The sequence below is a fragment of the Rhipicephalus sanguineus genome, chromosome 6, assembly GCF_013339695.2.
Source record: "Rhipicephalus sanguineus isolate Rsan-2018 chromosome 6, BIME_Rsan_1.4, whole genome shotgun sequence".
NCBI classification, from domain to species: Eukaryota; Metazoa; Arthropoda; class Arachnida; order Ixodida; family Ixodidae; genus Rhipicephalus; species Rhipicephalus sanguineus.
In genome coordinates this window covers 130157359-130181148 of record NC_051181.1, presented here as the reverse complement: position 1 = coordinate 130181148, position 23790 = coordinate 130157359, and the positions used below count along the sequence as shown (strand labels likewise).

Here is a 23790-nt window from a genome sequence, read left to right as displayed (position 1 = left end):
GCACGTTAAAGAACCCCAGGTGGTCGTAATTTCCGGAGCCCTCCACTACGGAGTCTCTCATAATCATATCGTGGCTTTGACTGGTGAAACCCCAACAATTATTTCCTTCCTTGCTTCGCTAATTTGACGGAGGTCAATCGTGATCGTAGCGTGAACGTGCGAACACGCGGTGGAGTGGTCGATGGACGTGTTTAGACAGTGATTTGTCATCGACGCGAAAGCTTTGAACTGTGTTTTGTGTTGTTGGTCCTCTTAACGTCGTAGAAAACCTGCTATGATTGATGTGGCAGGGTTTTCTTCGGGTGCAAGGAATAGTTTATCCGGTGAAATGCGTGGGTTTACATACCGTTGCTCATCGGCACAAATGATGACACGTGTTGCACGAACGCGGGACGCGCTATCAGCAGCATGGCAGAGATATACGTAGCTGAGATATACAGCGGTCCCGGGGCGCCACTCCCTGGCTACGCCACTGCGCACAGTACACTGTACCGACTACGCATCGCCTCTTGGACAGATCGTACAGTTAAGGAAAATATGTCGTTTTGCTTAGTTCTGTACTTATTTTTACATGAAAAAGAGCTTAGCCTTATCGCAAATCTGTAAAAGCAGCGAGGCGTCATTATGAAAGAAAGAGAGGGGGAGAGAGAGAGAGACGTGAAAGAAAGGAAGGATAGAGAGGCTAACTATAACAAATATCCGGTTCGCTACCCTACGCTGAGATGTGGAGAGAGATGTCAGAGATAAAAGACGCGAGGGGACACATAGAAACAGAGCATGCGCACACAGCCACCGCCGTGCACAGCACCCGACGACACTTTATCAGCGATAGATCCATTCATGCAGCTCTGTTGTGACATTACAAGGGAACTCTGAAAGTAACTATGCGAGCGGCATCATCGCATTTCATGTCGAGCGAAAGTAACACTATTATATGCACAAACTTTTTTTCCACGCTTGCGTAATGTTCAACGAGGTCTTAATTTTTCTTTCATCCCTCTTTCCTGTTTTTTTCTCTTTTCTCTTATGTTTTCTCGATTCACTGTAGTCGAATGAAGTAAACCGGTGGACCGGCTTCATTACATGGCCCGCCGGGCACTTTGCTTGCCTACTCAAGCTGCGTAGAGAACCTACGCGTGCTCCGAGCCTCTGAAAGGGGCAGACCATTTCTTTGTGTTAGCAGTCGCGTTCCCCTGCACTCTAAGCTTGGAGCCCGCACCTTCATTACGGGTCAAAGGGTACGCGCAGGTATGTGCGTGTGGCTTTATCGTTTTTGTTTCTTGTTTTCGTTTTGTATCTTCATTCTGGCTTAGTATATGGGCGAGCTCTTTCGCTCACGTGACGCGAGACGCGAGTTAACTACGGCTTCTTGCACAATGTGCGTGTCGTCATGTATTTCACTTACCGTGTAACGGCGTGGGAGCGCGTGGTATAACGTTACGCGTCTGACGTGTGTGCGTATATATATATATATATATATATATATATATATATATATATATATATATATATATATATATATATATATATATATATATATATCGTTACGGATGATTTTACGGCTATGCGCAGTTGATGTGCGCGCGCTTCGGAGCGCGTATGCGCTTAGCGCTGTTAAATTGCCACGAGAATCAAGAGCGAGAATGAAAGAGAAAAAAAAAAAAAGGCAGGAAGGTTAACGAGACACACGTCCTGTCCTGTCCGCCATCGTGTGAACCCTCGTTATACGACCACCCTTTATGTTATTGCGTGTGTTTGTATGTGTTCGTATAATGTATGTACACATGCAAATTAAAACTTAAAACCCTCTATCCGTTGGCTTTGCCAGAGGGGGGCTCTGGCAGTGCCAAAGCACAGTATTAGTGCTGGAGAGATAGACTGTGGGTCCCCAAGCCCTTGCGTCCTTTCGTACTCTCCCCGCTTTCATCTGTTCGCCATCCGCAAGGGGGCCTCGGCACTAAAACTGTTAGAGTAGAGAGTTTTAGTGCCGGGGCCCCAAAGCGCTTTGCGTGCATGTCTTTGCGTTCCTTTGTATTCTGCTTGGGTGCGGCTGGGTGTACAAGGGGACGCAAGAGCGGGCGTACACAAGCGGCTTGGGGCCAAAGCACTAAAGCTCTCTATACACGGGGACGACTTTTCTTGGCAATGAAGGGAAGGCAGCAGAGCCAAACTACGCGTGTGCTACCGCTGAAGAATGTTGTCTCACAATTGCGTCCGCGTTTTCTGCGTGAGCATTAAACAAAACACCGTTGCTTTATTTTCTACAGGACGCTGTTTGAAAAAAAGGCGCTGCACGCCACCAGGGAGATATATTTGTTTTACTTTAAGCAGCGTCATTTAGCGTTTTTACACGTGTGAAAGCGTCGCACCTTTTACGTGCACCTCACAGTCAAAATGGCGTCTTCACCCTCCAGTTTTTCCGAAGACTTCCCGAAGGATCTTATGACGAATTTCACTAACAAACAGCTGTCTAAGCAGACGAAGCAAATGGTATGCAATGTTATTATTCGAGCACGGCCGCTCGAATAATCTAACGGCCGTCACAGGACATACGGAAGGCTAACAAACTGAAACTTAATTCGAAACGCGTGCCGAACCGGACTACTTCGCGGAGCAGTACATGTGCAGTAGCTCCTCCCGCATAGCCTTTCCTTCAGTGTCAAGAAAAGTCCGCGAGTATAGTAGAAAGTGTTAGTGCCGGCGGCCCGAAGACTCTTGCGTACGCACGCTCTTACGTTCCTTTGTACTCTCAGGCGTACGCAAGTATAATACAAAGGAACGTAAGGACGTAAGCCATTTTGGGGCCCCCGGCACTAAATCTCTCTAGTTATTTAGTGCCGGGACTCCCAAGCGGCTTGCGTACGCAAGCTCTTAAGTTCTTTTGTACTTTCCTTGGGGGCGGCTGGCGAACAGAAGAAAGCGGGGAGGGTACAAAAGAACGCAAGAGCTTGGGGACCCAGCGGCTAGGGGTCCCGACACTTAAATTCTGCAATGTCTGGTCTGTCAGCGAAGTGCGCGAGATTGGAGGACTGAGCTGCTTCGCCTCCGCGCAGTTTTATGGCTCTACTTAACCCGTACACTGTGCGATTGCAGCCGAGAGCGATGGCATAAAAAGGATGTCGTGCATTCTCCGCTCCACGCCTCCGGCTTTTCACTCTCTTGCGCCGTATGGCGTGCGTCACACTTTAGCATAGCGCTATTCGACTGAATTCAATCTTTTATTAAGAGAGGAGGTAAATCCCTGGAGATCCATCGTCCGCACTTTCTAGCCCTGCCGCGAGAACAAAGCCTGACGAGAGGGAGGGCGTGGGTAAGGCTAAGTGGGCGAAAGGGAAGCCTGGTAGAGAACGGATAACGACGTGGAGAGGGTCAAGCTGGGTAGAGAGGAGGAAAGCAAAGGTGAAGCTATGACGGGAGCGGAGCAGGTAGCGTGGAGAGGAGGACCGGCTGATAACCATTGCAGAAATTAGGCGTCTCATTCTTCCTCTAATCACACAATCAATCAATAACCATTCTGGAAAAGCTGAGGGTATCGCATTCGTTCTGGAATGTTTGACAATCGCGATGCTACAACTGATGCCACGTGCCCCGTTTGTTTAATCAGCCTTCGCGACGTTAAGTCACTTGATAATCTTTTCGTGCATGTTGCGTGAAGGGTAGCGGGAGTAATAGCTGCACAGAAGCATCTTTACTAAAGCTCCACTTCCAACACGAAAGGGGCGGCGAAAGCAGTAGTATCTAAAAGAAATCAAAACGTGATGAGGCGAATGTGAGACACTTTAATAGATACAATAATAAATCTGATTTTTTCAAAAGGTAACGTTCAACTGGACGCTATAGTTGTTGATTAAAAAGGAGAAGGGGAAATACAGAGGCATGTCGAAAAGGAATGATATTGGTCTGCAGTGACACACTTGGGCAAGTCAAGCGTATGCAATAAACAACTGGTGCAAATTAGCATTGAAATTGTATATAAAAAGAACATTCTTGCTTGCTCTGGTATTGCTTGATGCGATATCTGTCGAAGGCACCCTTATACCCTTGTTACACAGGCAAGTAAACCGCAGTTACGATCTAGTGGAGATCAGTGGTTACGACCAACCACGGTTGAACCACGGTTAGCGCCAACCACGGTTCGCCGATGTTACACGGCACACAAGCGTCCTCGTTCAAGTCCTATTCACACTGGGGAATCCGCCGGCCACAGCAACCGGCATTCTCGTGCCGCCGAAATTCCGCATTGTTCATACTACTCACCAACCACACCGCCGAAGTCTGGGCGCCTAGTTGTCATCGTTCCTTCGCGCTAAAGAACGCTGGCATCGACGCGCTCGGCGTTGTGTTCGCGTTTCGTTGTGGCGAAGCGCATAAACAGGAGCAGGGTCATCGAACTGCTGGGCCTGCTGGAAAGCAACTTTCTGGCGATGTCTGACGAGGAGAAACATGCATTCGCCGAACAAGAAACGACGCAAGCAATTGTGGTTGGTTCGCCCTGTTTTGCCAGACGCGAGAAGCTTGGTCGAGCCGAGATAATGCTACCCGTTCTGCGAGATCGCGATGGTGTATTCCAAAGATGCTAACCGCGACAACACTTGGCAGTTGTCGAGAACTACAGGATGACTGCGAAAGACTTTGCTGTCGCTACGGGCTTCAACGGCTGCGATATCACAAGCACGCCACAATTTTTCGAATGTTCGACTCGTTCCGATTGGTTCGCGGTGAGGGAATCCGGCGGCAGCTGCCGCAAAAATCGGTCCTCGACCGATCGGCGCGGAAACAACTTTTCCGGCGGATCTCGCTGCCGCCGAAGCGGATTCCGCGCGCTCTCGCCGCCGAATGTCTCAGTGGGAACGCGCCATTAAAGCGGACTTGCCTTGGCGTGAATGGCTCTGCGTCTGGCGGCAGTCCGGCGTTCAACTCTGCTGTTATTGCCGCGTCCTCTTTCGCATTCCTCGAGGTGCTCCGTAGATGACGCAAATTGTTTTCCCAAAGCCTAATCAGGCGTTCCGCGGTTCGTGTAGGCCAATTCGTTTTTCACGAACGCTCGCCGGCGTGCACACGTCCTCCTGGAGGCAGCCATTTTCTCGGTTAACTGCCAAACCGAGGTCGCCAAGCTAGGTTTGGTACAACCGCGGTTAGCGACACAACCGTGGTTTCGCATACCGTGGAACATAAGCGAACCGCGGTTACACTAACCGAGGTTTAGGCTGTCTGTGTAACAAGGGTATAAATTGTTCATTATTATGTTCAAAACACCCATGGTGATTGTCAAGCTTAACGACAGTAGAGACACTGGGTCCCCAAGCTGCGTTGGGTAGGCTGCGCTTGCGTTCGGGGGATCAGAAGAGTTTGAGAATTGGGTCAAACGCAGGCTGCGTCGGTTCAAACGCACGGGGCGCCACACGTGGCTAAATTAAAATTATGCGAGGCACGGGTCATACTGCGTCGTGGCTCGCGCTGTGTCTGCGTTGTCTCGCTAGCGACCCAAGACGCCTTGGGGACCTACGCTAGTTTTTTTTTTATTTTTGGGTATTGGGTCAATGCGAGCGCAAGGGCCCAAGAGTGGCTGGCGTTCTGCGCATGCGCCCTGGCAGCTTGCAAATTTCTTGGATCCCCAAGCTCCTTGGGGCCTCAATTCTCAAACTCTCTAGTACTTCGCGAATAGCCAGAACTAACCTGGAGACCCTGCTACGACTCCTCCCTTTGTCAGGTGGGATCTTTGCGAGGTTCAATCTCATTATGAAGCCAAAGCCTTCTTATTTTTTTTCTCTCTTCCACATATGCTTTGTTGCATGGATTGCTGCGTGAATGAGTGAAGTGCGCCCGTCACAGAAAGGGTGCAAACAATATTGTAATATTTAAGGGATAATTGCGAATCGTAATGGTTTACGAGGCCGAGGGGAAGACTCCGCATTGACTTTGACTACCGGCAGCTATTTTGACATGCACCTAAATCTAAATATACGGTTATTCCTGCATTTCGCCCCCGTCGAAACGAGGCCGCCGGGGCCGGGAGTCGAACCCGCATCCACGAGCTTAACAGCATGGCACCTTAGCTCAGCCGCTGAGCTATGTCGAGCGAGCACGGCGACAGCGTAATCGAAAATGGTGACATTAGACTATTTTAATTTAGCGTTAGCGTGATAGCGTTTACGTGCTCAAGCTGTGACTGTGGCGTCACCTAGCGAAGGACGAATGCGTTAAAAAACCCGCCTTGCGGTGGGCGCCTGTGCTTCGACTTTAATTGGCACTGGTTTTAATCCGATTTGTAACGCACGCATCGCAGCACTTACACGTCTATTAAAGTTTGCCAGTTAGGTAACCCGGAAGCGTACGTCAACGTTGACCACTAGCTAACCAGTGAACCTCCTAAGCCGCATGTCTCAGCAAGTCGACCGAGAAGCTACACCTCTTGACTTTGGCGATCGTCCTGCGGTGGCTTTTATCGAGATTTTTTTTTTAAGCAATACATTTTAAAACGGTCGAAAATGAACGCTGCAGCGCCATCGCGTTTAGCTTTAACACCAGTCAGTTAACCGGTTTGCGAAACATTTGCGTCTTAAGCGTTGAATCTGCACAATCTCCCTTTATTAATTTTCACGCGCTACTCATCGGTGATGCGTCACAAAAACACGATCGTTCTCTTCAACATTGTGCTTTGCCAGCACTGTAGGGAAATATCTACGAGGCACTTGCTTTCTCCTAAGAGACTCGTGAATACGTGATCATATTTCATCCGGGGCCATCTATTAAATCTCTTCTACATAAGGCGCGCACCGGGCTGCAGGATGATTTCATTTTTCATTTGATTCCCATTCATCTTCTGTCTGTCACGATGGCGGTCTTACAACGAGGCGGTACCGAACGTAAAGCAACAGATTTGCGTTACGTCTATGTCGTGTCGAGAAGGATTGATCCTTTTCTCAAAGGAAGGGGGGGGGGTTGCAAGCGCTGCTGCGCTTGCTGCGATCCACCGGCCTTTGTGAACGACTCTAATTGGAACGCCCTTCCTGTGCGTGTGTGTGTGTGTGTTTCTTCTATTTCATGTACGTTCGCTCTCTTTCCAACCCATATATTTCTCCATCCAAATGCAGTGCAGCAAACCGAATACTATAGCATCTGGTTAAGCTTCATGCCTTTTCTCTTCATCTCCCTATCTCGAGGTGTTTTCCTAATCAAATGACGTCGACATGTGGAAACGACTGAAGTGGGAAGGTAGTTCCGATCCTTTGTTGTGGCAGTCGGAAGTTAAATTCTTTCAAACGCAAATTAGTGCGTATCCTGTTGGAACGCACACCTGGAAGGGACCTTCATATCCGGAAGAGTATGAATAATACCGGCTGGAAAACGCCGGTCACTTCAAATACTGATTTAAATGATAAGTTTTTTGTAGCGAAAAAGAGAATAGAGACGCGAGGTATTATAATAATATTGAACCAGAGCCTCTTCACGCAAAATTATAATCATAATAAAAATAACAAACAAGGACTTCGACCTCGCGTAAGAGAAATTACATGGTGCAATTAGGTTACCACATTGAATAGGAACATGCTTTTCTTAAAACATCCTGCTAATGTAGGAAAAAGCTTACGCCAAATGTTTGCAAAAAACGCATATGGTGCGGTTACGTATTAAGTTACGTACATATGCTCTCTATACTTACGGATTTAACTGCGCGTTAACCCGTTAACCTGCCATGGCTGTTGAGACGTGGTAGACTCGCATGTTGCTGATGACGGAAGTCTAGCAAATGTACATTTCACGAGAGGTGCGGAAAACCGTTGGATTCTTCTTGCATTGACATCGTATTGATCGATGGAGTAGCGCTTACACTGCCTACGCAATATCTCCTCTGCATCTAGCCGACTATTTCCATAAGCGCACTCACTTCTACGCTCACCTTGTTGCTGCTTTTGTACGTTTTTCGCCGTTGTTATAAAAGAAAGATGAGCCGTGCTTGTCTATAAATTTCAAGTGCATGCGCTCTCTCCTTCAGATTCGCCTAGTCCGAGAAGACCTATCCGTATACCGCGCTGTTTGAGCTATATAAGCTTGGTATAAGCTAGCCTGCTGTTGCGGCAAATGTATCCCCCGCGTTGTTGTCGCTTCAGTAGACTAGAATAATATATGCAAAGCAGGAAAGTGCTAGGCGAAGAAACTGAGGCGAGGTATACTGTTGTCTCGCACCGCAGTGTGCCCGTGTTGTTTCGTGTTTTGTTTGTTTCCGTATCCTCCCTCGTCTTATAGATGCACGCTCAGCGTCTATGTAGATCAAGCAGCGTGTCCTTATGCGTGTCCTTGTAGCCCTGTACTTTCATTCGTGCGACAGAGTCTGTTTATACGCGCAAGGGCTGTTGAATGTTTATAGCCGCTCGTGATCGATCGATGATCGCCGTGAACAGTCGACGGCTCGGTTTTTTTTTTTCTTGTCATTAAGATGAAGCGCTTTCTCCGCATAAATAACCCTTTGCTAGGAAGAGGAACTCCAGGCGTCGCCTCTGGCTTGCATCTTGTCTGGGCTCTGAGCGACTCCGACTGTCAGTACACCCGAACTATACGTATATACCACAGTCAGACGAACGCATACTAAATGAGAAAGGAAATGGTAGCGCGCGATAAGTTTCGCCGCCGACGTGTTCTGGACCGTTCTGAGCATGCGCACGAAAAAGACGAGCAGGGTCTGTTTGTTTTTATTTGTTTCGTGGGTCAATGCGGTCGCAGTGCGTCACAGCAGCTGGCCAATTAGTCAGGCTATTAAAATGTACAGAATATCATTAAGTTTGTATTTCTACCTCCCACCCTTTCTCCTTATATTTATTCACCCCCTCTCTTTTGTGTGTGTGTGTGTGCGTGTGTGTGTGTGTGTGCGTGCGTGCGTGTGTGTGTGTGTGTGTGTGTGTGTGTGTGCGCGCGTGTGCGTGTGTGTGTGCGTGTGCGTGCGTGCGTGCGTGCGTGCGTGCGTGCGTGTGTGTGTGTGTGTGTGTGTGTGTGTGTGTGTGTGTGTGTGTGTGTGTGTGTGTGTGTGTGTGTGTGTGTGTGTGTGTGTGTGTGTGTGTGTGTGTGTGTGTGTCTTGAATGCCCGCTGGAGGTGCAATAAGCGCTGGAAGCCATGGGCTTCGGGTGTTCAACCTGCCTAACGAGAGCGAGAGAGAAATACTTTAAAGTGCTGGAGATGTTAGCCTGGCTACTCGCCTGGCATGCTACCCCAGGTGCTGGGGGAAGGTTATGATATATACACTGATAAACACTTCACAGCACACACAGCCGCACGCACACACAGATTACACTACTTACAAAATTTCGTTAAGGCTCGTGGCCCGCACGAACGTCAACAATGTTTTCGTGGCGCGTAACGCACAGCTGACGCTTTGCCATAGGCCGAGAATATGCCTCAGTTCTAAGCTCGAGCCCCGTTTAAGGTGTAATGCCTGCCTTTAGAGACAGGCACATATATAACATACTTCACATGCTTCACATGAACACTGAAAGTGTATTTAATGTTTCTTTCGGCTGACCATGATGGGTCTTTCGCTAAAACGCGACATTCAAAACCAATCCTGTTACCATATATAAGTACTTATTACTGTAGGTATACAGATTTGACCGCCGACGGAGATGTGCACGGATCGAAATTCGGTCACCATTACCCTGCGTGTGGTATCCAGAGCTTCAATTTGTGAACTTGTTTGCATCGGCCATTAACGACACCGCTTTCATTTGAGACGCGCCCAGCATCGATCCACGTAACCACCCACCTTGTGTGCTTGCACATTCTAGCTTGCATCGCGGAACACCAATTGAGTTGTCAACTTTAGCTTGCGTGAAGGCGAGTGACGCGCACACGAGAACCTCCGCGGTAGAATCAGAATCATGCTATATTTATGTTCCAACACATTTGTGGGGGATCCGTCTGGCGAAAAGCTGCGACAAACAGCTTGAATCTGCCTGGAGTACCTCACATGGCAGTACACTCTTAGAAAAAGAGTTAGTAAATGGTTAGTAAATGCTTGCATTTACTAGTTTCGAGCGTATTTTACTACCTTTGCGAAATCTGTTTACTAGCCAGCAGTTAGTAAAGGTCGTAAACTGCTGCCTTCACTAACCAGAAAGTTTACTTGGTGTTTTTAACTAAGTAACTACTAGCCACCCACGTTGCCAGATCTTTCGTAGATGCGCAGTATACTTTGCCGTAATCGTGACGGTCTTTAGCAAAATTTAAAGACACTTTAATTTTATTGATTACCTTGGAATGAAAGTTTCGTGCTACGTGATGACACGCATAGAAGCAAATATAAGGGCTCACGATAATGTGTAGAAAACATCAATTATTCTTCTAAATTCTATGGTTGCTAACCAGTACACGGTGTGCTATCCCAAAGTAGGAGCATAAATAGTCTTCAAGCCGTTGCTAGAGTAGATATTGGCTACGTAAAAGTCTTGCTATTCTGTGTGTGCGCTTGCGTGTGTTCTCATTCGTGATCAATTCATGCCTCTATGTATGTTGCTGTGATGTGTACTTACCATGCTAATTACATGAAGTAGTTAGCGGCCATTAGTTAATGTACGAGGACAATGCCACTTAGTTTTTTTTTAATCCTTTAGGTACTTTTGTAATAGAATCATCTTGATATGGCAATGCACACGCACATATAAACAAAATAGGATTAAACCTCTAATTGGCTAAATGTAGTAAAGTTAATACGGTTAGTAAGTTGCTAGCGCGGTTACTAACAACTTAGTAATGGACTAGTCATTCCAGCTAGTACTATTCACTCACTAACTAGGTAGCAAGTTCCACTAACCTGCATTTTACTACCTTCACTTACTAAGAGGCTAGTGAATTTTGTGACAAGTAAACTGCTAGTACTTTGTTAGTGAATATGCCGACCTTTTTTTCTAAGAGTGTATGTCTACTGTCGAGAATGCAACATATAAGACACTCATCTTCTGCAACACATAGTGCTGTGGCTACGTGGTGTTTTCTTGCGGAGCTTGAGGTGGTGTGCTCGATTCCCGGCAGTGCTTCGAGTAGGAATAACTGCTGTAAAATGTCCGCGTGCTCAGATATATCTGCGTCTGTTAAAGAGCCCCAGGTGATCATATTTCGTCCGGCGATATGGTTGTGAAGCGTGAATCAGGGATAAGCGACACAGAAACGACGAAGGCGAGCGTTTCACCAACTTAACAAAATATTGAAAAAGCAACTACCACAAAGCACTGTCACCTCAATACAGTGTGTATCGTAATGTAATCTCGCTTTTGTATGTGTACGTAGAACCCCGGAATTTACTTTAGTAGGAGTTCAATCCGTGATTGCGACGGAAGGGCACGCGTACAGAACGAGTGCAGAGGGTCACGGACGCCTCGTGTAGTGTGCGAAAGGCTGCTACTTCACTGCATCGATTTTCCAGAAGCACCTGGGGCTGTTTTCAAGGCCCGTCGCATCTTCTTTATTTTTCTTGTTTTTGCTGTTTTTGTCCTGCTCTTCGTGCTTTTTTTTTTTCTTCTTTTCTTCCTTTTCCTTCTGGCGTAGGCACTGTTCGGTGCATTAGCTCACGAAGCCGACCATGCTGTCGTGCTCTCTCGTCGTTCGTTCAGCACTCTCACATCGAACACTTTTGCTTTCTGCATCACCGCACGCTTTCTTGCGCACCACTGCGTGTACTCGAGGCAGGTTTACGTGTTGAAAGCCCTGCAGGTCGAAGATCCCATTCTCTCCCTCTCCCTCTCTTACCCTCTCCCCTGTGTGTCTCCTGTGTTGTTAGTGTACATGCGAGTGAGTTTACTATGCTGCATCATTTCTCTCACTCTCGCTCTCTTTCTATCTGTCCAGTTTCTATGTATTCGTCGTCTATTCTTTCGTTTTCGTCCCGCGCGGTTGTTAGCGCTAACGCTTGCTTGCTCTCTTGACGAGCGTGTGTGTCGTTCGTCTAAACTTTAGAAGACGTAGTGTACACGTAGTGTGTAGCATGTGCTGCGCCTTTTCAAGCTTGTTATAGATAAGTGAAACGCCGGCGGGCGTTCGACTTGTTCGGGAATCGACGATCTATAGATACTCTTTAGGTCCCCTGCCTCCGACGATTCGGGCCGGAGCTTCGTGCAGTGCGGCTGAGGAAACGCGGTGTTCGAGATCGACCCCTCGATCGCTTGTGCTCTTCGAGCTGCGTGAGACGTTAAAAGCCCTATGTAGTTCTCGATGAACAAAGTGCGCAGGCATTCAGGCGGTAAGTTGGGCCCGTAGAGTTTCACAATAATGCACTAGATGGAAATCTGGCGCAAGAGTGTGTGGAAGCTGCAACGCATTGCGCTTCAGCTAGCGTGGGAATGATGGATAGTGCGTGGATTTGCCTAAGCTTCCTTCTTTCCTTTCGGCTCCGTGTGACCTGAAGCCGCTTTGTCGCAAGACATAGTTCACGAATTTGAGCAAAAGTTCAGCAGTCGCCACTTCACCGCCTTGACACTTTTATGGCTCACCATTTCAAATCGGCTCACGAGGTTCACAACGAGCCATTCTTTTATCCGAAACAAAAGCCAAAACAACAATAAACGAAGCCAGAAGTGAGTTCGAAGCCGCAAGCGCACGAAGACTATACGCAAATCGATGTGCCACTCATCGTTCCCATGGTGGCTGAACGATCGCAACGCCGCCGTTCCCAGTAGTAAGTATTGTAGGAAACTCTGTGGTTGGGCCGTCCCGGCATGCAGCGCCGGAAGCGCCTGTCGGATGTGTTTCCTGCGCACCCCAGTTGTAAGCCGAGTGGCGCGCGGAGACCTCGCGTCTCATCGCTCGCTTCACGACTGTGCATACTGGGGCGCCGAGTAAACTTTAGCGCTTTCAAGCGAGTTTTGAGGTGGAGTACGGCATCCATAATACAGTGTTTTATTTTTCCATACTGCAGCCCCGTTTGGCTTATTGCAGGAGTGGGGATCATACATCACACATCAAGTGCAGAGAAAAGGTCACGATACGGCAATTCACGAACACCTCCTGGTAAAGAACTCCAGTGTTCAATTGTTGAGGGGAAAAATACTGCTTGAACATGCCAGTTTTAGCTTGAAATTTTAAAAGATATAGTTTGTGAGAGCTGCGAGTACGGAAGGGATCAGCGAACTGGCAGTGTCTGTAAGCATGGGGCTTCGTTCGTACACCCCGGTGCTTTGTCTGCAGTACTGTCGCCTTCCATGCATTAACGCGCTGTACTCGTTTCGACCGTATTTCTTTACTTTCTTATGCCAATTGCAGAGCTGAAGTTCAATGTGATACGTGTATTGCGGTTACCGTCCCTTTGTGTTAAGATTCTACCGTCGTTGAGAGATGGTCATCGAGGTAATGAAACAGCGACAATAACAATAACAACAATCAACGAAACGTGCGAACTTGAAGTCTTATCGCCGCCGGTACTCGGACTGACGAACCGCGCAGGTTTTTTGAGCACGATTCTGTGCCATACACTCAGCTTCTTCCAAAGCTCGGACCACCCGCGCACTTGAAACGCGAAAGGCTGCAAAATTTCTTTCTTTCTTTCTTTCTTTCTTTCTTTCTTTCTTTCTTTCTTTCTTTCTTTCTTTCTTTCTTTCTTTTTCCTTTCTTTCTTTCTTTCTTTCTTTCTTTCTTTCTTTCTTTTTACGCTTGGTCACTGGTCACTACCGAGTTCCTGGCGCCAGCAACTAGGAAGAGCTCGCTAACGACCTCAGTTTGTCTGGCGCGCCTGTGTTGTGCCCGCGAGGCGAAAATGAAAAGAGATATACAAAAGTGAAAACGAGAGAGCGTGGCACTTGCTCTATGCAGGAAGAAGATTCCGAACGCTATTCCGTTGTTTGTGAGGAACTGGACAGAGGCAGGGTGCGCGCACCTGCCAGCGAGAGAAGCGGCACAAACCGTTTCGCATAGTCGGCACGCGCACACCGTTCTTTTCAAAAAACCTTCCATTGCGACCGAGCGCCCGCGGCTACGGCTATCTGCACATGCGGTCCATAGACTGAGGCACCACCGCATTGTATATATCCAACACAGCACAGCCCTCGAGAATAATGGATAAATAGAAAGAATACAGTGCAAGAGACATACTAAACCCGTGGGCCTCTGGGCTTTTCACACAGCGTGCAAAGGTATTCGATGGGCTGTATAAGTATACCATACGTGAAGCTAAATTGTTACCGCGATAATTTATTTTTCTATTGGCCTTTATCTGGCCACCCGTTTATAGACTTTTTTCCCTCTTTTATTTATTTTTGTTCAAGTCTTCGTCATTTTTTTTTCTTTACTTTCCATCTTCGCCCCTCTTTCTCTCCTCCTATCTTCCTTTTGTCTGTCCCTCCCTCCCGAAAAGAGTAGGCAGGCGTTGTGTCTCTCTAGGTGGCAGTTGTCAGCCATCGCTCTCCCCGATATTCACTGTGAACTTGAATATGTGTACTGTGAATATGTGTACGCATATCAAATAATAATAATTTTAGAGTCGCTGTTGATTTCTGCTCGGTTTCCTATCACTCAGACAAGCTCGCTCTTCATCTCATTTTCCATCTCAATGTTTTGATATGTTAAGTTAAGTTTCGCTTCTCGATTTCGACGTGCACGCGGTGGCTATACGCCGACGCCGGGGGGCTCCTATCTTCCTCACGGTCGGGACAACCACGCGATGGTAGGTTCATACAGCATGAGCATCAAACGACCGGCTGCTCCCTGTAGTGTTCGTGACCAACCCCACGCGTGGTCGACGAAATGGCTTGATGTTGCTTTCCCACGACATATACTGCATCATAAACTGTCCTGGCGACGCAGAAATAAACAGTATAAGCGGCGAAATGCACGCGCAGCTTGCCTTCCCAAGCACGATCTGCGAGCGTTCGCGCGTGATCGCCGAGTTGATGGTTGGTAAGGCTTTTTTGGTGGTTGTCTGTCATCCTGTCTATGTCTTTCTTTCTGGGCGACTACATCCCTGCTTCGGCTTGTACGTCAGATAGTTCGTCAGAGCGCCTACAAATGAGACAGTCCGGTATGAAGACTCTATAGTTGACTCATCACTCGCTTCATATATCAATTGCTTGCGCATGTGCGGACTACTCACGGCCGTCTATGGCACTCGATATACACGTTCAATTTCGCTGTCTGGTTTCAAGGTTGACTTGCAGTTTTCTTTATTGACATTCCGTTAAATGATGGATTTGGGGAGAACTTAGTGAGTTATCCTTTTATTGCTCTCTTCGGGTGCTCTGAGGTTGTTCTTAGCATTTTTAGATTGTTACTCCTCTTTCGCCTATATTATTTATGCGGCGCACGTTAACGTTGCCATGAGATGCTGGGAGGGAATACGCCTTCCTGGCTTTTTTCCCCTTCACTCTTTCTTCTGTCGTGTAAGTCTTCGTGGGAGAATAGCATGTGGACTTCAGTATATATACTGTAGAAGACAGCTTTTCTGAAATTGTGCACTTCACGTATACATCGCTTTGTTTGCGCTATACGGCGCCACGAATTCTGGAGAGATAAGAGATACGAGGAAAAATGTGTGGATATACGCTTCACGTGATTCGACGCAACGTTAAGCACCACACATCGAAAAAATTATTCTATTGGAGGCGCCGCATATGTGAACCTATATTTACGGCCGAACTTAGCGGAGTGATACGTTTCTTTCTTCTCAGCGGGACCACGGTACAGCGCGTGTGTTTGCGAGGAAAACATAGTGCGTCGTGCACTATGAAGCATGAAAGCGCACTAATAATGCCCGATTCAACGTAGAACCTTACTTCGTCGGGTGGTAGTTGTAGTACTGAAAGTAGTTATTCCACATGAAGGCTTCGCATAACGAGAAAATAAACCGCCTTGCTAAGCGCACGGAATAATCGAGACTCCTATATTACCGCGCTACTTGCGTGGCTTCCGCAGCGTTCCTGCTATTTAGTATATGGTACCGCGGCTAAGGTTAGCCACGTTGTGTCTTGCTTAATTTCTAATCACATTTTCCTAATTAGCCAGCTAATTGGAACGCATTACTGCATAATTCAACGCAGAAGGGCTCTCTAGTCGGCGGGGACGCACGACTGACGTTCGTCCGCCAGCTCTGGAGCTCTAACCAACCAGCATACACTCAAACGAACAGTCCCGTCAGTGGACTCTTACATAATACGCTCCCCGGACAGCGGCGTTGTTTGTGCACCGCACTTTTATTTGAACTGACATAACTCTCACGGTGCTCGTTCAAGGTCGAATGAGCTTGCGTCATCCAGCCGTGGAATCGTTTTTCAGAAACCGCCGCGCTGCCTCATACTCTGGCTGAATATATGGCGAGGGATTCACTTTTGTGCGCGGAAACAAAGGAAACGAAGAATGATCCACCACGTGCGGCTGGCCGACGCGGGGGCCTCCGTTTTAATGAGATAAGCGGGTGCATGGCATATGGAGGCCACGTCTTGTGGACGTGCTCCGGGTGCTCCCGTCGTTGCAAGCCGCGCTGCCAGCGCTCCCCCGGTCGATTTGTTCATCGCGCCAGTCTACCCCTCCCCTCCAACTACGTCTGCCCCCGTCCTCTCGGTGCTTTCTTACCTCTCCGGCTCGCCCCTTTATAGAGGAGATGTCGGTGGTGGATTGGGATGTGTCGTCGAGAACGTTTGCCTTTTGACTGAACGGCTAGTGCAACAAACAAAACACAAACAAACACAAACAAACAAACAAACAAACAAACAAACAAACAAACAAACAAACAAACGAACGAACGAACGAACGAACGAACGAACGAACGAACGAACGAACGAAACAATGTTATATATATACGAGGTACGGGAAGCATATCCGACGCATTCTTTTGTAACCCTCATAGAGCGAATCTCCTTCCCATCTTCGTCTTCCACCCAATCGTCCGATGGGCACGATGCGACATGCGTTCCTGGGGCCACTTCCAGCCACTGTCTTTGGAGAGAGACGCGTTCCTTAGCAGGGCTGTGACCGGAAACCGAGTCTGGAAGTGAGTAAAGGGGTGGTGCCATCAAATTTCGAGGCTATAACAAGCCTGTTGTGGGTTTCCTTTGTATGCAAGGACATTCCACACGAAGGTTCGGACACAGCAAACGGTTAGCATATATTTTAATTCACTTCCAAAGTGTACCTAAATGCTCATTCTCCCGATCGAAACCCATCGCTAGCGCGCCAACACTGACGTAGATCTGTAGGATGGGCAACGAAAGTTGTAGTGACGTCACACCAAATCTGCTGTAGTAACGTGAGTGACCTCCGGACCTCCGCCACTTCCGCAACGTACGTACCGGCTGTAGTGAACTAGAATACATTCTAGTTCACTATAGTACCGGCAAAGCATCGGTGGCTACATCACTCGCCGAGTTTCGATCGCTTCCTGGTCATGTGCGTCACAGCCTTGTGTGGTCACGTGACCACGCCTCCTACACTTCTACGTCACTGCCCAACCTCGGCGCCCAGAAACCGAAACCGAAAGTTGTCCAAATAAAAAGGCGATATTAAATTATTTAGCGAGAATACATGAATTTTGGTGCGTGCATCATGCTTCCTGGAGCTATAGGAAACGCTTACAGCAAAGAACGCGCAAGCCACAAATTTGGTGGCACCACCCCTTTAATGTAGAGGAAGTGGAAACCGGTAATGAGTTAAGAGACTGTTAGTGGAAAGCTAGAGTGAATATAAAAGCCGAAGTGCATAAGTGGAAGTCTCTTGTCTTAGAAGCGCTGACTGCTTGGCCAGTTGGTGCGTCATTTTCAAATCGCTGAGCGAAACAAAACACAGTATACACGAAAAAACGTTGTGGACAGGGTAGACGTTCTATTTTGTCAAAGAGCGTCTATCCTGGCCGCAACGTTTGTTCCTGTATTGTGTTTTGTTTCGCTCAGCGATTTGACAATCTCTCGTATTAGACACCAGCTGCCTAAGTGCCGAGGAAAGAAAGAAAGAAAGGATAGATAGATAGATAGACAGACAGACAGGACAGACAGACAGACAGACCAGACAGACAGGACAGACAGCAGACAGACAGACAGACAGGACAGACAGACAGACAGACAGACAGACCAGACAGACAGACAGACAGATAGATAGATAGATAGATAGATAGATAGATAGATAGATAGATAGATAGATAGATAGATAGATAGATAGATAGATAGATAGATAGATAGATAGATAGATAGATAGATAGATAGATAGATAGATAGATAGATAGATAGATAGATAGATAGATAGATAGATAGATAGATAGATAGATAGATAGATAGATAGATAGATAGATAGATAGATAGATAGATAGCTAGATAGAAGATAGATAGATAGATAGATAGATAGATAGATAGATAGATAGATAGATAGATAGATAGATAGATAGATAGATAGATAGATAGATAGATAGATAGATAGATAGATAGATAGATAGATAGATAGATAGATAGGTGTAGGTAGGTAGGTAGGTGGGTGGGTGGGTGGAACGGACGGATGGATGGATGGATCCACACGTAGGGAGGCTTACTGCTAACATGAAATTATTTTTAAAATTCGGCCAATCTTCGGAAATCAGTGCCTTTCTTTCCTTCCAAATACGACCGATCAATTGAGGTATACACTTGCGTATTGCGTCGAAGTTCTACGTAACACCGAAGGGTAAAGAGGCAGAATTCCCGGGCTGTACATTTGTCCTCGCGTTGCTCTCGTAATCGCGGACCGTGCAGGAAGCGAGGAGCAGGCGCGGCACGCCATTCCTTCATGCGCCCGTCGCGATGCCGTCGTCGCCGACGTCGCGCCGTGAATCTTGATGAGGACGCGCAACGTCGGACGGCGCCGCTGCGTTGCCATCTGGGACGACGCGAAGGGGTCGCGCGTGCTGTCTGCGACTGGGCGCCGTTCGCTGGTCATTGACCAAGGCTGGCACACACACACAAACACAGTCATGCGTGCAGTCGCAGCCACGCGCGCTCACCTTTTATTGAGCGAGCGAGTAAGTTTAAGTTTTTATGGAGTCGGCGCATAGTTTAAGTTTTTATACGTCAGTGCAGTCAGTCAGCTCAACACACACACACACACACACACACACACACACACACACGCACACGCACACATTCAGAGCGAGCACGAATCTGTGCGGATTTTGTAATTGTAGGGACAATTTATTTATTTAATGAGTTACTTAGGTATTTACTTATTGAAACAATACTGCCAGTAATTTCATTCGAGACGATCGCAGGAATAACACATATTAAAGTTCAGCGCACCTAAAGTCATCAAAGAAAAAAGACACGGAATAATCACTTAAGTATAACTAGTAAGTAGAGGACATCCTAAACACTGTAATGGTGACGGATTGTCATGGTACTCCCTGCGCTCTCTCTCTCTCTCTCACACACACGCACACGCGCACGCACGCTCGCCCGTTGACATGACTTCTCTTACGCAGAGTTACAGCTCATCTATGTACCTCCGGACTAAAGAAAAATCTTTAAAAAAGCGAAGTCATACTGGCGCGTTCGCGAGGAACAGTATACAGGGTGGCCCTGCTAACTCCAGCCAGGTTTTAAAATTTTGCCGACGCACTTTTTGACGACGCGACCAAATGCATGTTATTGCACGGAGTAGACAAGAAAGCTCAACATCTAAAGGGCCGGACATGAGTCGTTTTGCGGACCGGCAGTCTGAAACCATGCAAAGGTCTTTTTTTTTTATATGCTTGTTGACGAGACTTGGTGTCGCCTGTTCGCAGCGATACGTTCTTTCCGCTCCTCGGCTCGATAATACTCGAGGAAAAAAATAATGATAAAGTGCCCCTCGGCGCTCGCTTGTCGCGCAGTGCACGCGGACGTCGGCAACGTTGTTTTTCGCTCGACTGCGGCTTAGTTCGCGACTGCTGCGCAAAGGGGTCGCTTCGTTATTATTTTTTTTTCTTTCGTTTCGCGTCTCGAGATAAGTTCTTGCGAGCTTGTATATGCGTCGTGCTTTCTAACAAATCGCGAGCAAGCTCTCCCTGTACTGTGATTCTTCGTCAAAGCAAGATAGTGATCTGAGAAAAAAACAACAACAAAATAACTCCAGAACTTGCAGCCTGATACTATATTTCTTCAGTTCCCTGACACTAAATGCGTTCCCGCGACTGGACTTAACGTATCAGTCTTTCTTACTGACTGTGTTTCTAAGCGAAGCTTTCGTAACTCGCAGATTTCGGCGGCATCGCACGCGACGAACCTGGCACCGGCGAGCGTAAAGAAATGCGGTGTTCTCGGGTGTGCCGGTTGCGTGCGTATTGTTTGGGCCGTTTTCCAATAACTGATGCTCTCTCGATCGTGAGCTTGTCTGCGATCAGCCCTTTCTGATAGGGCGATCTGAGTTGTTAGTTCACATTGCCACATTTCATTGTTGCCTGGATATGAACGCATGACCGTCGTTGTTGCCGGTAGCAATTCAAGCGTTGCGCTGCTAAGCCTGGGATGAAGGTCTCATTCCCGCCATGAAGGAAGAAAACAGTTAGGAGGGAGTGTTACGCAATGCGGTGGTTGAAATGAAGAAGATAGAAAGAAAGAGAGTAGTACGGCTGGGAAGCTGACGCAAAGCTTCGCTTATCTCCGTTTTCCTGATAGGGCATGGGCTCCTGATTTTGTTTTTTTTAATAGTTGTCTCTAATGTAACCGTATGAACTTGACTTAATTTCCTTTTTCGAACTTCACGTTCACATTGCCTGCTATATTCTTATGGTGCGGGCTGAGGCTTCATTCTTTTTATACCTCACAATAAAGAATGACATTGAGATTAAGTGTATTGGTCGTATACTTTCATATGACTTTGTACGAATTCGTTTTTGTACGAATTCTTCAGTTCTGTAGCCTTCCGTTACTTGTATACGAGTGCGAAAAAAAGGAGTAGTCGATGCCACCAAGTGCGCGAACGTCGCCTAAACATCGCGTACTTATCAAAAGGAAACACGAAGAAAGAACGAAAGAACCGGGTCTATTTCCTCCGAATGGACTCGTTTGCAACGTCGCACTCTCTGCGTACATGCGCGTTTGCCTTTGACATTATGTAGGTGCAACGGAAAAACGTACAATTCGTGGGCGAGTGTTCTGTTATTGACGGCTTCGCCGCGTGCGAGTCCCACTTCGAAGCTGCGAAATGGATGTAGGCGGCGGGCGGTCTCGGCAGAGAACGCTGTTGACTTGCCCTTGCATTATGATTTTTTTTTCTTGTTGTTTGTGGTGCTCACTGTTTCTTGCAGAGCGTTTAAATTAGAAGCGAGCGCAGGTGCGCATCTAGAACTGCTCGGTAGCGTGGTATATACGTTCGAGGAAGGTGGCGAATGCGCTGGAGCTGTGTATATGTATAAACACTTTTCCCGGCAAATTGAAATCGGGGCCTTTGTTTACCTGGTCGGCGCCTGTCGCGATTCGGTTACGTACACCCCACGCCCGTTCGCTTTTGTCTGACTTGGGCTCGGATGCTTGCGGCCGGGGGAATTTCTCATGTAAGTTATTTACAGAGGAAAGCTCTAGGTGACGTTTGAAACATCGTCAGATCCAGCTGTATTATCAAATTTTCTGTAGTGGCGGCATTTAGAATGGGGTGATAGTGGTGACGTCACGGCGTTTTGGTTGCCAGAACTTCGTCAAGGCGGCGTGGCAATCTGACATTGGTTTGTGGCTCTCATCCCCAAGCCTGCAAACTCTCACGATGAGAAAATGTCTCCCTACTGCCGGAGTGGGATTCACTAATACTCTGTAATCCTTTTCTTTAGTATCCCTCTGAAAGAATACGGGGCGATCGCAGAGCCTTGCTCGTTTTAATAGATCTAACTTCAGTTATTAAGGCGAAAGCCTTGGACGCCTCGTCAAACTCGAGAAGAGACCGTCGGCGTTAGCACGAGTGATGCAAAAAATCATGTGATGACGTCGCCCTGTTACGTCATCATGGCGTCACAGATCGCAAGAAATTGTGACGTCGTTACAACGTCACTGCGGCATCGCATAACGAAGCGTCACATGGTGACGTCATCACATGACGTCGTGGCTTGGTCATAGGTGGGCCGATCTCGGAGGCACGTGAAGCGCAGAAAGCTTGTAATGCCGCCGATCCCGGAGGCAGTGCAAAACCACGCTAGATGCAGAACGCTTTCGGGGCGAGGGAATCAATGCAGTCGAATGAGAACAAAAAGAAAAAGATGATTGCTTTCGGCGTTGAGTTTGCTAAGGTGAATGCATAAGGGACCCTATTAGTATTTTCATGTCATTTTATTTACTGGGACGTTTGTCAGTGTCCACGAAGGGGGGCAAGAGGAGGCTTTCTGTTTCCTATAAGTTCGTCTTTCTTCCTGCATCTCATGTTAGAGGCCATCTAACTCTGTCATGATGACCGCTCCGACGCCTTATCTCCCGAGGACCCCTCTAATCGTGATTCCTGTCATTTTGTTTTTCTTGTGCAGGTGAGTGCTGGTGGTATACCTGCCGCTGGCAAAGGGCCTGTGAAGCCGTGATGCCTCGACCCACCGATCTACTGTGTTCCAGACGCGATGCAGCGGCGTATCGCCGGTGGGAGGAGTAGCCGTACCGCTGTCTCCACATCTACAGCAAATTTCAAAACCTGTGCCTTCGGCTCGATATACCTTTACCATCATATGTGCTGAAAGCCTTCGACGTGCCAAACGCATTCGTGTAGCCTGCATCTGAATCGAATCGGCGACGCCACCTGGAGAACGAACAAGGAAGTTAGCAAGGCGTGTCTTAACGCTAGCGCCTAAACGCTTTTTTCCGCCTGCGAACAAGCCTGAAGCTCTCGTCTATACGCGTTTCGAAGCTGCGATTCGCGCTCAACCCGACGGCCGGATTACTTGTAGGCAAGTGCCCGGTTTGTGACTAGTAGACCCGACGCTGTCTTTCTCTTGTTGGTACACGGGGTGGCTGTTTTTTCTTTCTCGGCGCGGCTATGATATGCAAATTAGAAAGCCCGTTGAACCTGTCTCCGAACGGCTGCGCACGGTACCACGTATAAGGAACGCACAGGGTTATATACACGGAAGCTCGTAAATGGAGATTATCTGGCTTCTCCGATAAACCTGGCGGAAGAGGAGCGACCGACAAGCGAGTCAAAAAAGCTTCGCCCTTACTTCTCCACGTTTTGAACCGGAAGTCAAAACGACAAGGCTTCGAGACTAGAGGCTCCCCCTTTTTTTTTTTCTTCTTCTTCATCAAGGCGACTTCTGTGAATCGCTCTAAATTGTGATTCTGCGCAAGGGTTTCTCTCTCCTCCAAGTTGTTTTATTGTCGCTGTTGTTGTTATTGTGGTGCTGCTGTTGGCAACCGTCGGTGGTTGTGGTGCGTGTTTTACGTGGAGTGTGCCTTCGCGGCGTTCGCCCAGTGGATCTTGTTCTTCTTCTTGACCTGCGGTGGATGTGCTTCTACCGTGGGGGCCGTCTGAGCGGATTTACTAAGTCGCCTCGCTGTGACGTACTCCTTCGTCTAAGGCGCGTGAATCGTCCGTGTTATTGAAGAGGCCGCGCTCAACGGCTCCAAAAGAAAAGATAGTTCTTTCACGAGGAGAGCCCGCAGTGTGTCTCGCCCGGAACCAAACCTGGCAGTCGTCTCGCTGAGCTACCGCACTCGGTGAAAAACTCACATTCCAGCTCGGAGCGCGAAGGGGAGGAGCACCAGGGGGTACACACACACTACTACTAGCGTGTGGTGGCGGTAAGTGCCGTGGGTTGGAAAAAAATTGTGGCGGCTCAGCAACGGTGTGTTGTGGCCCTCGTGTTCACGCCCCCGTTTCCTCGTCAGCTTCAGTGCCGAAGACGTGTTACCAGCCATCGC

At 47.9% G+C, this 23790-nt stretch overlaps 1 long non-coding RNA gene across 1 annotated transcript in view; it reads left to right on the top strand.

Annotated features, from left to right (window-relative positions):
- LOC125759025 (uncharacterized) overlaps nt 1-23446 on the top strand; it is a 118806-nt gene extending 95360 nt beyond the window's left edge. Inside the window, exon 2 of the long non-coding RNA XR_007416587.1 lies at nt 22410-23446. This is a non-coding gene — a long non-coding RNA (uncharacterized LOC125759025). The remainder of the gene's footprint in view (nt 1-22409) is intronic.
- Nucleotides 23447-23790: the final 344 nt, after the last annotated feature.